We start from the raw sequence: 14,471 nt of genomic DNA, 5'->3' as shown, positions 1-14,471 counted from the left end.
ACGAGGTCAGTAAGAAAAGAAAAAGGGGGTCACCTGCCATTATTTCTCACATGTTTCGGGTTGGGGGGGAAGCAGGCTTACAGCAATGACTGTCTATGGTATTTTATGTCTCGAGAAATAGTACTTTCCCTCTGCAACTTCTCGTGTGACTAAAGAGACCAATCCTAGACAGTGGCGTAGCTAGGGTGGGGGAGAGGTCCTAATTTGAAAATCCCCCCGGGCCCCCAAAGGGGGCCCCCAAAGAGTGTCCGAAATTTGTTTTTACATTAAATATTACGCCATTATCTCATGTCGCGATGTTGAATATCAAAATGTAGGGGCCCCTAAAGAGGTCAAGCCCCCAGGGCATCCTAATCCCTAGCTACGCCACTGATCCTAGATACACCTCTGCAGTCACAGGTTGAGTATTAGTGATCACCAGACCCTGCATCGTTTTCAGTCTATTCACTCCTAGAATATTACATGTTGAAGGTTCTGATAAAGGTCTGAATGTAAATAAGAACTCTCACCGTACTGTCATTCAAATGACGATTTAAATGGCGGAAATCAGATGTCAAAAACTTGATTATAATGCTGTAAATCATGATAGAATGTCATATTACATGATATTATGCTGTATTTCGAGATATATTGTCATAAAAAACATGATACAGTGTTCAATGATGATGTAATGTCGTAATACATTATCTGTGAAGTTTTAGTTTCCATTGTATATAATCATTTCGAATCTTTTTTCTGAGTTTTTTCTTTCATAAAATACAAAATAAAATGGAATTCAATGTTTCATCAACAAAATGTGCGCATTGATTTTTTTTTTATAATCTGTCGTTCGTTGATTTTGTTGATTAAATTGCTTTTAATTCTTCAATTTAATAAATAAATCTTTTATTGTTCGTATGATCTGTACCGTATGGCCTCGAGACCTGGGTACTTTAGAGGAGGCCTCTAACGCTCTTTGGACGTTTTCAACTTAGGTGCCTTCGCTTTATATTGGGCATTTGCTGGCAAGACTACCTAACAAATACCTATAGTGATATTCTGCAGAACTCCGGTATGAACAGTACAGAAGCACTACTTACCATTTGACTGCGCTCTGGGTCGTGGATAAAAATCCCGCATATGGGATGACTGACTGTCTACCAAAAGCTTTTTTTTTTTCGGCGAGCTTAAAGGACGACGGCGTAACATCCACCACCATCCCCCTCACGAAGCGCTGTAAAAATCAAAATTATGCCCCATTTTACCCCCACTGGCATATACAGAAGCAGCCGAAACCTCTGAAAGATACAGCTGGAGAGCTCTCACAAAGGCCGCGAGACCCACACTTAAAACGTCGCAGTCGACGAAAATAAAACTTAAACAGACCCAGGTGGACAACTGTTTTCTCTGCACCAAATGTAAAATGTGCAAGTTGCAAATGAGCTTCTGTAGTCACGTTAAATACTGCGCTCATCATTGATCTTCGGAATCGAAAACATTGCCTTATATATATACATATATATATATATATATATATATATATATATATATATATATATATATATGTTTGTATGTATGTGTGTCTGTATGTATGTGCGTGTGTGTGGGTGTGTGGGTGTGTACACACACTATGTTGGTATTGTTGTTGACGGTTGTTGACCAACCTGCTGGTAGACAACCAAACCGCTGTAGGCGTATTATATCTTAACTTTAACTTATAAAACTTGAAATAACTACAATAACTTCTTTGTGAACAATATTAAATAGAACTAGGACTTTGATTACACTATAGACACATTTAAACTTGAGATGAAATAAATGTAGTAGACTTGAGTAATAATATAAAAATGGTATTTTGAACTAAATCCAACTCACTACAAAAACACGTCTTTTCACTCTCTGACACTCTGGAGTCGTCTGTGTTATCCAAGACAGCTGACGACAGCGCCGCTTGTCTTGCATCATTCACACTAAATTGCCACCAACCAATCATTTACTTCTTACCATCGTCACCATAGAAACACATACACACACTCCATAACAGATATATTGTAGATATGTGATGTATGTTTATTGGTATATTGTAGGTATAAGATGTATGTTTGTTGGTATGTTAATGGATAGTGTGTGAATGCAAGTATTACGATCACTGTGTTTCACGGTGTTTGGTTACTTCTTTAATTAGTTCTAATATATTAGTAATATAAAATAAAAATAAAAATCCTTTCCCAATTCACAAAATTGGAAACCTTGGAGAGGCACCTACTCAGAACAAAAATCCACAAAACTGGCACAAAAAACCGTCTCAAAAGGACCAATTTCATACAGGAATCTCTAAACCTAAAAAAGAAACACCAACTTGAAAAAATTACTCTGGAATCCTCGATATACTATAATGAATCTCCACCCTGGGACGAAAGCCCTCTTCCTACTATAAGGGACCATATTGAAAACATAAAAAGAAAATCTGATTACAGACCAACAGAGCTCAAGGAAATAGTGAACTGTTTTCTACATACCAATTACCCTAGCAGAGTTTACACGGATGGCTCATCCCATAAAGCCACCACAAATGGAGGAGCTGGAATACTTATCGAATGGCCAGATGGAGGAAAACTAGAAAAATCCTTTGCAACTGGAGAGCTCTCTGACAGTCACAGAGCAGAAAGGGAAGCACTAGCACTAGCTGCTACCATGCTAGCAAATCATCCAAGTTCCCCTCACAGTCAGATTGTCTTTCTAACAGACGCAAAAACAACCCTCCAAAGCCTGCAAAACTCTGATTCCCCTTATATTAAAAACCTCAGAACAGCACTCACAAAGCTCAACCACAACAGCAAAAAAACTGTCATTCAATGGATACCAGCTCACATACAACTAGCAGGAAATGAGAAGGCTGACACACTCGCCAAGAGTGGGAGAACAAACTCACAAGTAAACTCTGCTCTCTATCCAGAAGAAATGAAGAAATTAATTGTAGATAAAATAAATGAGAAATGGACGAGCTCCCATCCAAATCACAAGAAAGATGATGCTTACTATAAGCTATCCCGACAAGACCAACGTCTAATCTTTCGACTCAGGACCGGACACAACAGAATGCGACAACACATGTTCCGGAAGCTCAAAATTGGAACCAGTGAAATCTGCCCATGTGGAGTATCACCAGAAAATGCCGACCACGTCCTCCAAAACTGCTCTCTCTACCAAGAGGCCCGTATAAGACATTGGCCCCAAATCACCCCAATAGAAAGAAAACTATATGGAGAGCTCCCTGATTTGGAAACCACTGCGCAGTTCATCTCATGTATTGGTCTAGTCATATGAACACTCCAACATAACAATGAGAACGATGAAGAAGAAGAAGAAGAAGTAATAATATTAGTTATAGTGTACCTTAGGTCTGCTGGCATGGAAGAGACACTTGCCTACAGTTAACGAGAAAAACAGGTAGGCCTTAAAGGGAAACTCCGATGGTTTTGACAATTTTCGATATAATATGTGTTTTAATTTACAGATAATGAATACATTATTATTTTGTTTTTATTTGCAATAATAACTTAGTAATTGATATTTTTCTGACGTAATTTTCCTGCGCATCCAAAACGGTCAGACTTTCACCGGGTTTCTATGTGACGTCACGCATGCCTATTAATTTAATCTTTTGACTTACTGTATAACGGAAAACCATACAGTAACGTTTACATTCTCGTAAAAGAAATATATCTTCGTCTATGCAGTTAGATATAGTATCTTGTAAGCAAAGAAAAAAATGCGTGTTAAAGGAGATTTACATGCTTGACTAACCACGGCAGTGTGTATCTTCTCGCCTGACCACTAAACACACAACAAACACTATCGCTTGGTTTTCTTGTCATGACCGACTGCACGTAGCCTAGACTATCATTACACTGACCAGTTTGTTCAAATCAGTCAGACCTGCGATCTATATATATATTTACTTCTTGGGACAGGGAGGGGCTTAGATGAAAATGTTACTCAAATTTGAAAAACCTTCGGAGTTTCCCTTTAATCTCTATTTCATTCATTAAATCAATGCGCATACTTTCGAAGCCAGCGCGCATACCGCACGACCAGGCAGCGATCCAGAAATATCTGGGTTCTTTTTACAACAAAGTCTTAGTTTATTTTCAACTTCTTTTGGGGATTTTATAAGCTATTTTACATCTTTCCACTAGCGAATCCAGAACTTTTGAGAGTGGGGGGGGGGGTTCGATTTTTTTTCCAAACCCTAACCCTATGTATAAACGCGTAAATATATATATATATATATATATATATATATATATATATATATATATATATATATATATATATATATATATATATATATATATATCTTCTTGCGTTCTTCACTGCCAGAAACGCATTCTCCTGACATCCACAGTCAGTATTCATCCTATTTAAAAGGGCAGGTCAAATTGAGTCAAATAAAGTACGTGGGGGCAAATGGCCAATACTGGAGTGTGAGTAACAATCCGAGATACAAGTAGTGTAAGTATATCTTTATTACGCGTAATTATCGTAATATTATCTTCATGTTAAGCGAGACTTGTAGTAGGCTTTTTTTGGTCAGAATAAGACGCCAACAGAATGATGGTTAAACGCTTTTTAGATATTCGACTGTTTTGATGCGCGCAAAATGTCTCATTTTTTTTTATTTTTAAGAACCCTTTCAATAATGTTTTAACTTTTAAAAATTATGTAAATTTATAGGCCCTAAGTATATTACTAATACAACTGATGTGTTCTTTGAAAAGAAAAGATACTTCACAGATTTAGATACAGGCTTCGTGGGTCGTCACCGAAAAAAAAAATGTCTTTGAAAAAATAATAGTCTAAAAAATCCCTCTCATATTTAAGTTATTAATTTTGTTCAATTCGCCTGTTTGTAACTTCGTTTTGTTAAAGAACTATAATACAAAGCACGGGGGGAATCGGAAGACAGAGGGAAAATCAGGTAGAGTAATTAGATTCTAATCTATTTTTTTTATATTTGTTTTTATTTTAGAATTCAAGTATACAATTGTGAGCTATCGTTGCAAAGTTATTTATACAATAGAAAAATCTTAGATTGAGTAAAGGTTGGGAAAAGGCGACTAGAAAAATATATTTGGTTTCAGAACTCATCTCAATAGTTACTCTTCTATTTAAAAATGTCTTATCAATTCTAAATTTACCCAAGCAAAAATAATCTAATTAGTAATTTGTTATTATTGATTCTTGTTTTGTCAGCTACAATAAATAATTGAGTAAAGTTGATCCGAGAATGGGTGTGGGAGAAATAACATGTTTACAATTTTTACCAGAATTGCAGAGTTAATACAAGCTTTGTTAAAAAAAACAAAAAACTTCAGTCTTGGACAGCGTTGTGGTTGGCAGTCTATATATTTTGGAGAAATTTTCAAGCTGTTTTTTTTTTAAATATTGTTCAATAATCACAATAAAATATTAATACAAAATAATAAACAAGATAATAACACACACATACGGGTCAGATGTCACTCGGATGTACTCAAGAGATTAAGTTGCACTTTAGCATAACGATGTCAGCTTCGGACACGTATGAACTGTCTATTACTCTTATTACAGTGGTTCCCAAACATTTGACCTATACGTACCCATTCTAGAATATTTGTAACGTTCAGTACCCCCCCCCCCAAAAAAAAAAGGATATATTTTAATGACAATCTAAATTCATTTTTTTTTAAATTGCAATTAAGTATTCAATTAGTCAGTTTATTTTTGTGTATGCTTCAGAGACACGTCGAATGTATTCTTTTAAAAATGGAAATATAGTTTTTATATTGAAAAAAGTGGGCGTGTCAACAGAACTTGTAACATCCCTATCCAGTGCCTGATCTTTGTAGAAATTTGTTTAAAATGTAAAATAGCGCCATATCTGAGTTTGTAAAAAAAAAAAAATTAAAATAAATAATAAAAAGGATTTAAAACTAATATTTTATTCTAATTGATAAACTAAATGGGTATTTTTTTTTTAAATCAGCATAATAAACTATGTGCAACGCGTACCCCCATTACACTTTTTCCGTACTCCTAGGGGCACTTTGGAAACACTGCTTTATTAGATCATACTATGATCTTACTTAAGCTTCTAGAACCACAAGTAAAAGCTATTAGCAGTGTAAATAAAGGGAGATAATCAGAAGAAAATAAGATAACAATGATACTCTAATATAACCTACCTTTTCTGTACCATTTATTAAAAAAAAAACAGGAGAAAAAAAGAAAATTAAATTAAATCTACTGGTACTCTTTATTTCTTGGATTTAAAAATATGATTTTTAGCGGCTCCCGAAAGGGAATTACCACTATAGGTCAAACATAGCCCGTCCGTCCCATTTAGATCACAGAAACGAGAAAAGATATTGAAAATTCGACATAATGATATTCAAGAGTCCAATAAGGGTCGATACAACGGCTATTGCTGTATTTCCTTTTCTGAAAGCGGATCATTTAAATTTTTTAATGAAATATTTAAGCAGTTTTTTTCGTAAATGTACAACATATTTACAACTATTCACTTTTAATAGTAAAAATAATTGATTGAAGTAAACTTTTTTGTTAATATTCTTTTTTTAAAAAAGGCTTTGAAAATATATGTATTACCGGTACTAAATTTAGTTTGTTCTTTTATAAAAGCTATTTAGGCCTATATTTGAAATAAAATATCTACTTGTGTGTTAAAAGCGAAAGAATGTAGCTATTTAGTAAGTATATAAGTAGAATATAATTTAAAACAGTTAGTAAGTGATGCGTCATATTATGTACGTTCAGTGTGATGTAGGCCTAGAGTCAATTTAATTTAGAGATTCAACTAAAGGGTGGAAATGTTTTTTTGAGGCCTTGAATGAAATATTGACCCTTTAGAAAGCGATTAATTAGATAATGAGTCAATAACATCAGATATGCCTGGTTCACATTGAACCCTATCTTGTCAATCATTAGTTCATTGAATATTGTAATGACCATGTTCTGTAGTGACTCTATGGTTGCGCACCAGCGCACGAGGATGGACTAAATGAACGGGGAGAGAGGAAGAGGAAGTGCGAGAAGATTGGAACGGTTCTTGTTTTGGTGATCTATGTTGATTAAACTTTGTATTGTCTTTGTTCCCATACCTCGTTGAGTTGCCTCCTTTAAATGTTGTAACAATATATATGAATATTAACAATGTAATAGTACGATTAATCTTGAGTTTAGATCTACGTTATCTCCGTTTTATATGGTATCATGTCGTTAGTCGGCCTTACAATATCGGTAAAACTTTCTAGACGTACCTGTCTTCTTTTTGTTTTTGTAGGGTTGTGGTTGTTCATAGTTTTTAGTCCATAGCGTCTGACATTCTTGATGAGAATATTGAAAGTCGTCTTTTTACATGCCTGAGTGGACCACTTCGGGGGCCAATTCTGAGTTTGTTTCCATACAAACTATCTTGTATAAGAAATAATTGTGCAAAATTTCAAACTTGATCCGATAAAGGCCTAGTAAAAGGGGAGGGGGGATATCATGTTCAAAAATTGTACCTGACATAATGAGTAGATATAAGCTGTGTAACAAAATGCCTTGGGAAGATGGTGCATAAAACAACCTTGCGATCTTAAACAGATGAACTTCACTTCTGTCTCATAGAGCTTGTGCATAGTTTGTGTATGGGATTTCCCTATAGAGGTCTACCCGAGGACTGGTAGTAGTTTTTAAATCATGTTTTAAAAATGGTTACAAGTCAGTGCATTAAGTATGAAGACCTTCGAATTACACAATAGTATGCTTTGTACTTATTTGAGCACGATGAAGGCGATAGTTACATACATTTCCAATGTGGCTTATCATTTCTTGTTCCAGAATTAGACAGTACGAAACTCGTTCACCGTGGCATCAATAGTGTTTTTAGTTGACGACATTGCTTCCCACACAAGTGTTCCGCGAACTTTTGGAGTACCATAATAAACAAGCGAAATTATATCTAATTAATTATTTCACATCGTTGCAGACAATCGATTCTATTAGCTCTTGGTACCAAAAAATCGAACACCACTATGGACTGATCTAATTCTGATCCTAATTGTGATTTAGAGTTGTCACAAAATATTTAAAAACAAGCTGTCATTAATCTTAATTGCTCTACAGGATTTCATTATTTCTCAACCATGTCAAAGTATAGAAACGTCTTGATTCAGTTTACCAAAATGGTGCTTTATATTACCAAGTTATGAGAGGACACAATACCATGAAGTATGATTACAGTTAAATATTTTACATTGGTACATATTTATAGTTAAAGTTGGTAAAGGTTCAATGATTAATAGTCACACGGAAAAGATTATCTAGTAAAATAAAAAATGCCAGAGAGATTTTTTATTTATTTTATGTACTGGTAGCTTGATTGTTTTTTTTCCTTTTTTTAATGCTTTCTTTGTTATTTTAAATTACAGATAAAAAAAAATTAATTAGTACAAATTTAGGCAAGGAACTTTTGAAAAACTTATACAGATTTATGTGCTTGTTTCAACATTTTCATGGTATTAGGTAAATAAATGTAACATCTTGTTCTGATGGAGTCCTATTAGTGATAAAAGAATTTCTTGACAAGACTATTATGTATTCAAGATAAACCTTTGATGCACTTCAATGTCACTTCAAACATATTGATCTCAAAAGTTTCAACTTATGAAGTAGGGAATTTAAAAATATCCTAAAGTGTAGAGTGTCCAACTCTATATTTTGTTCTCTTAAGTATTTCAGCAATACATCTTTTAGTACTAGTACAAGTTGATGTGAAGCATAGTGCTTTTTTAAACTGGACACAGGGTTCATAGCCAATTTCATGAATGATTTTCCAGGTATTTTCCAGGTTTTCAAGGTAGAATTTTAGATTTTCAAGGTATGCATCGCACCATAGCAAGCAATATATATGTAAACATATTTACATATAGATGACATAAATATGTAAAAAGAACAAAATATATATGTATTTAGTACTGAAAAAAGTATATATATATATATATATATATATATATATATATATATATATATATATATATATATATATATATATATATATATAAGTGTTTGTGTGTCTGTCTGTCCTGTTGGTTTGTGTGATAGATTTTAAATATCTTGCCAACATCCCACTTAGAACATAAACAACGTCATCAGCTGGTATGTCCACAGAAAATGTAATGAAAGTTATCTTTTAATCAAGTATCAACGTACTTGACTGCCATCCCAAAACCTCAAACAACCTTTTTTTTTTCAAAGATTTATTAAAGAACATTACAAACGGTTACTATTCCATTTTTTTTTTTAAATAAGAAACATTCTTAAAGATGCCTTCATAATGTGTATTCTCTGTGATGGAAATGTACATTATTAGTTCCTATGTGTACCGTAGAGCAGGGGTGGGCAAATTACGGATCGCGGGCCACATGCGGCCCACTGAAGAGTTATGTGGCCCGCTGACACCTAGAGAAATCAGGTGTGCCCAAACATTACACACATATAAAAATGCAAATATATTAAAAATAAATAATTGTAAATAACTATAGAAATTACTGAAACGTTTGATTCTTATCAGTTACAATGAAGAGGCTAAAGAAACATTGTCTCTAAACGTCATTCTAAAAAGTTTAAAGTAAACGAAGATTATTTTAAATGGCAATGTTTCGAAAAATTCAAAGACACGAGTTCACGCCAGTAATTATTCAATGCTATGAAGAACTGTGTTGAAAAGTTGGGTTGGCTTGTAAAAGATGGCAAGGGTAACAACTGATGGAGCCCGTGCTTTGACTGAGAAAAACAGGCTTTGTAATCAAATAAAGAACAGTTTCCCAACCATAAACTCATAACGGGCAAGTTTACATAAAGCTGCATTGAATTACAATGTTGAAATGTCAATATATCCAAAATATCTTAAGCATAGGTAAATTATGCTGCTTCCCAGGACCTACAATTGTTGTGCCCCTTGCACAGGATGCATATTCCAGTAAATTAGAGAAGAAATAGCGAAACTTCTCAATGTTATTTTTGAAGTACACCAGGATTTTAATCAATTGCAAACTTTTAGTTTTTTGGCTGTAAATTTTTATTTTTCTATTTTATTTTAGGCAACCAAATTCACTTCGGCTAGGGCAGGGGTCGGCAACCTTTTGAGTTGAAAGAGCCAAAAATTACAGCTTACAAAATTTCGAAGTTTTTAAAGAGCCGCAAAGTTTTTTCTTGCCAACTATAAATAGTTTTCACCAATGATGTTTTTAAAACATATAAGTAGTGTTTTTCACAACAAATTAGATAATATATTTAAATATAAATATATGGCATTATTAGATATTTTTTTTAAATTTTGATAACAACTAAAGAAGTAAAACGTTTATTTACAACATTTACACCATTAACTTGTACTTCAATAACAAACAATTAAACAAACAAATTCAATGGGAGCGTTTCCTTTGCATGGTTTTAGAAATTTTGGATACATTTGGCTAATACGGTAATATTTTTTTTTTCAAACACGACTCTAAGTGCCCAATTGTTGGCTTCTTACATAACTTTTAATTATATTCATGCAAGAGAACGCTTGCTCGCACGAATATGTCGGTCCATAGATAGTCAGCACTCCAAATGCCAACTTCTTCAACTCACTGTAGCATTCTGGAAGATTTTTCCATGCGCCCAATCAACTCGCGGTATTCCTTAAAGTTGTCCACTTTGTTACGTTACGTATGTACATTTTTTTGGACCTCGAACTGTTGAGATGGTGTACTAGGAATGTACTACGAATAGTTTTGTTGGTTTCGAACTTCTCAAATCTGTTAAGAAATTCTTCTTTGATTTTTTTTATAACTGTGATGAAGTAATTCGTGTCATAAGATCTGAACGAAGTTGTCGTCTCCTTTCCATTAGGACTAAAACACTTTCGGTCAGAGTGTTACAAGATCAGATGTCGTCATCGAGAAGTTCATAGAAGTCAAATTCATAAAGCGCTGGTTGTGAATGTTTATGTGTTTCGTGTGTGAATGTTGTTCAAATTTTTCATTTATTCTCTTATTGTTGTCAATTGTAGTCAAACTGAATTTCCATTTGATTGGATCAAAAAAATTATGTTATCCTATCTTAACAGTTTCACTGATTTTATCGCAATACTGCTTTAGACATTCAAAATGAAGTAATTGACCCCTCTGAATATCTCTGCAAAAGGAAAAAAATTTGTCTTCAAAACAAACCAATTCTTCTACTAAAACATATGATGGGTTTTTCTTTCCTTGCAGTTTTAGATTCAGCTCATTTAATTTCCCTGTGTATCAATCATAAAGTAAAATGTTTGCAACTATTTGTCGTTCTCTAATTCGGTGTGATAAATGCCTTTATCATTTAGAAATGTATTTATTTCATTCAAGCACAAAGCAAAACGTTTCCACACCTTACCTTTGGAAAGTCATAGCACTTTTTGAGAAGAAGGAGGTCGGAATACTGAGTCTCCACTTCGTTTAAGTTTTAGAGTGCTTTTGACAGGATGTTGTTAACAATCTTGATTACCAAATTCATGACCTCATCTATTTAGGTTGGCATCGTTTTGGGCACAAAGCATTTCTTGGTGTATTATTCAGTGAAACGTAAGAATTTCTTGGTTTATTTCGCTCCGACGAATCGTTGTTGCTCTTTTATTTTTTCCTGTCATATTCTATCAGTTGCTATTTAAATGATTTTATTTCAAACAATCTTAATGTCTTCAAGGTATTTTTGCACGGCATTCGCCCTATCGTCCCCTCTGTCACGCATGCGGTAGCAATCCTGGAGGTTCTTCTTTTAGACTTTGGGAAGACATATATCTGACAAAATGGGCAACTTGTGCCGTGTCTTTAAGTCCAAAGACTAATCTATAGCAAGTGATAAGGAAGAAAAAAGTTGAATATCTTCCACCTGCAAATATGTTACATTTGAAGACATTTTAGCTATACTGTCTTGTACTGTTTCAGCGGATAGTGGCAAATCTTTGATTTTTTTTTTCAATATTTCTGGTTTGTTTTTTTGAAAGCATGAAGCAGTTCTTCAGATGCTCGTAGGAAGCAGTTTGACATACTCATCATCGTAAATGGTTTTCCTTTATGTGCGATTTCTAGTGGTGCCGCAAAGCTTGCCAGAATAGCATTACTTGTAGATTGCTTCTAACTTTGAAAAGATAATTCGCTTCAAACTCAATAACAAACTACATGGTACTACAACAACAAACCTCACAGTCAAAGCACGTGGTTAAGACGCCAATTCGTCTTGCGTCAAAGTGAATGAAAACCTACATAGAAACATCCAACGACGGCGTCGTTGGAGAGCTTCTGGCGGACTGACAACAGTGACGACTCGTGTAATGGGGGAGGGATGGGGTGAAAAGCTAGTACAAGTGGCTGAGATATATAATCAGAGCCTAATCTTTGTTAAAAGATTCAGAAATATTTTAAAAAATGTTTCGATACAATAAATAATATTTGTGTATGGAACTTAAGAGCCGCAACTTCACACCCAAAGAGCCGCATGTGGCTCGCGAGCCGCAGGTTGCCGATCCCGGGGCTAGGGCCTCCAATTATCTAAAGTTGTTCTCGACTGGCAGTTCCGATTTGATGATAATTAATTGAGTTAATAAATATTAAGATGACATGATAAATTCATGTGATTTGATGATGATTAATTGAATTAATAAATATTAAGATGACATGATAAATTCATGTGATTTGATGATGATTAATGAAGATTTGGAAACAAAACATCCAATGTTCGGTAACACAGTAGTAACCGCTGGCCTAGCATTAGAAGAACATGGAATCTCAAGGAAGAAATCATTAGGTTCCTTGAAGGAAATTGACTGGGACTTTGTTACAAATATTTCTATTGAAGAGTTGAAGAAAGACTTCATGTTTATCATCCGAAGCATTGCTATAGGTTGCTTGCACTTGAAATGTATGTGCATCTTAAATCTTTTCAAACAAAGCTATTCCATTTCTTGAGACCAGCAAGTGAAATCAGGATTTGTCATTTTCATTGCTGAAAGGTGAAACAGTTGAAAAGTACAAGACTCAATTGGATTCCTTGATTGTGGAATTTGAAAGCAAATTTCAAGACTTCAAGAATCTGGAACCAGTTTTCAATACCCTCAGCTTAACAATTTAATGCCGAAGCTGATTCAGCTCCAGAGGACATATCTCCAGATGACATACCTTCAAGCAAATTATGAACTGAAAGGGAAGTTTCAATAAGTTCTTCCGCTGGAGTGTCATGGATGCCAGAAACTGTATATCTGCACTTGAAAAAACTTTGCTGCTAAACTTTCACATTATATGGAACCACAATCATCTGTGAACAAGCTTTTTTTTTTGTTTGAAAATTATCAAGTGTTAGAACAGATCGTTGCTGATTGACGTTATTTCACAGTAGTCACAAGAAAAAAAAAACAACTCGTAAGCTAGTTCCACGGTTTCGGAACATTATGCACGAGAGTAAACAGTTTTGTACTTCATATTTAGTACTACTCTATATTTGTGGTGAAATGTTGGGATGTAAACAGACAATAGCAAAATTGTTTGAAATCATTCGTAAAATTAGTTCAAGAAATTGCTTACTCTTGTTGTAATTCCTCAATTGGGAGGACAATATAATATATATATGTATATACTTTTTTATATCTTTAATTATGCGGCCCTCCAGTCCCCAAATTTTTTTAATGCGGCCCTCAGTAGAAAAAGGTTGCTCACCCCTGCCGTAGAGGCCATTTGGGGTAATGTTTTATTCTTGTATTACCTGAACTTAAATCCTCCTCATAAACAGAGCCTGTAATATATAGGCCTATTTGGTTGTTTAATTGACATTTGCTTACTAAGTACATGTAATGGCTGGGGGGGGGGGGGGGGGGGGTATTAGACCTTTTGATTTTTTTTCCAACTAGATCTATCTACATGTAGTTTCCCTGGCTTTTACGACCGAAATAACTTTTACGGACTTTTCACACCTGTGTGCGAAATATTTTCAGTATATCTACTGTAGATCTAGACTCTTGATCTAAATCACTAAAATTCGCGAACGTTTCACGGCTGTGTGCAAATTATCTTCAATGAATCTACCGTAAATCTAGACTCTATATCTAAGTCACTAAAATTCGCGGACTTTTCACGAAATTCAAGGCTTTTTCAAGGCCTTGAATTTAATATGAAATTCAAGGTGTTTTCCAGGTTTTCAAGGTGGCTATGAACCCTGTGGACAGTTTAGAGACCATGTCCAATTAGTTACTTTTTATAACCAAAAGCTGGATCAGATTAATGTATTGCAATGGAAATGAGTTGGAAGTATATACTGAATTTATTTGATTACCTAAGAATTTGACCCACACCACAATGTCATTCAGATCTAGTCAATTGTATGGCAACAAATATTTACTTGCATTTTATTAATTTTTAAGCATTATTGAA

The sequence above is a fragment of the Biomphalaria glabrata genome, chromosome 13 (genome assembly GCF_947242115.1).
Source record: "Biomphalaria glabrata chromosome 13, xgBioGlab47.1, whole genome shotgun sequence".
NCBI lineage: Eukaryota > Metazoa > Mollusca > Gastropoda > Planorbidae > Biomphalaria > Biomphalaria glabrata.
The sequence above is the reverse complement of the archived record's forward strand: the minus strand, read 5'-3'. Positions refer to the sequence as shown.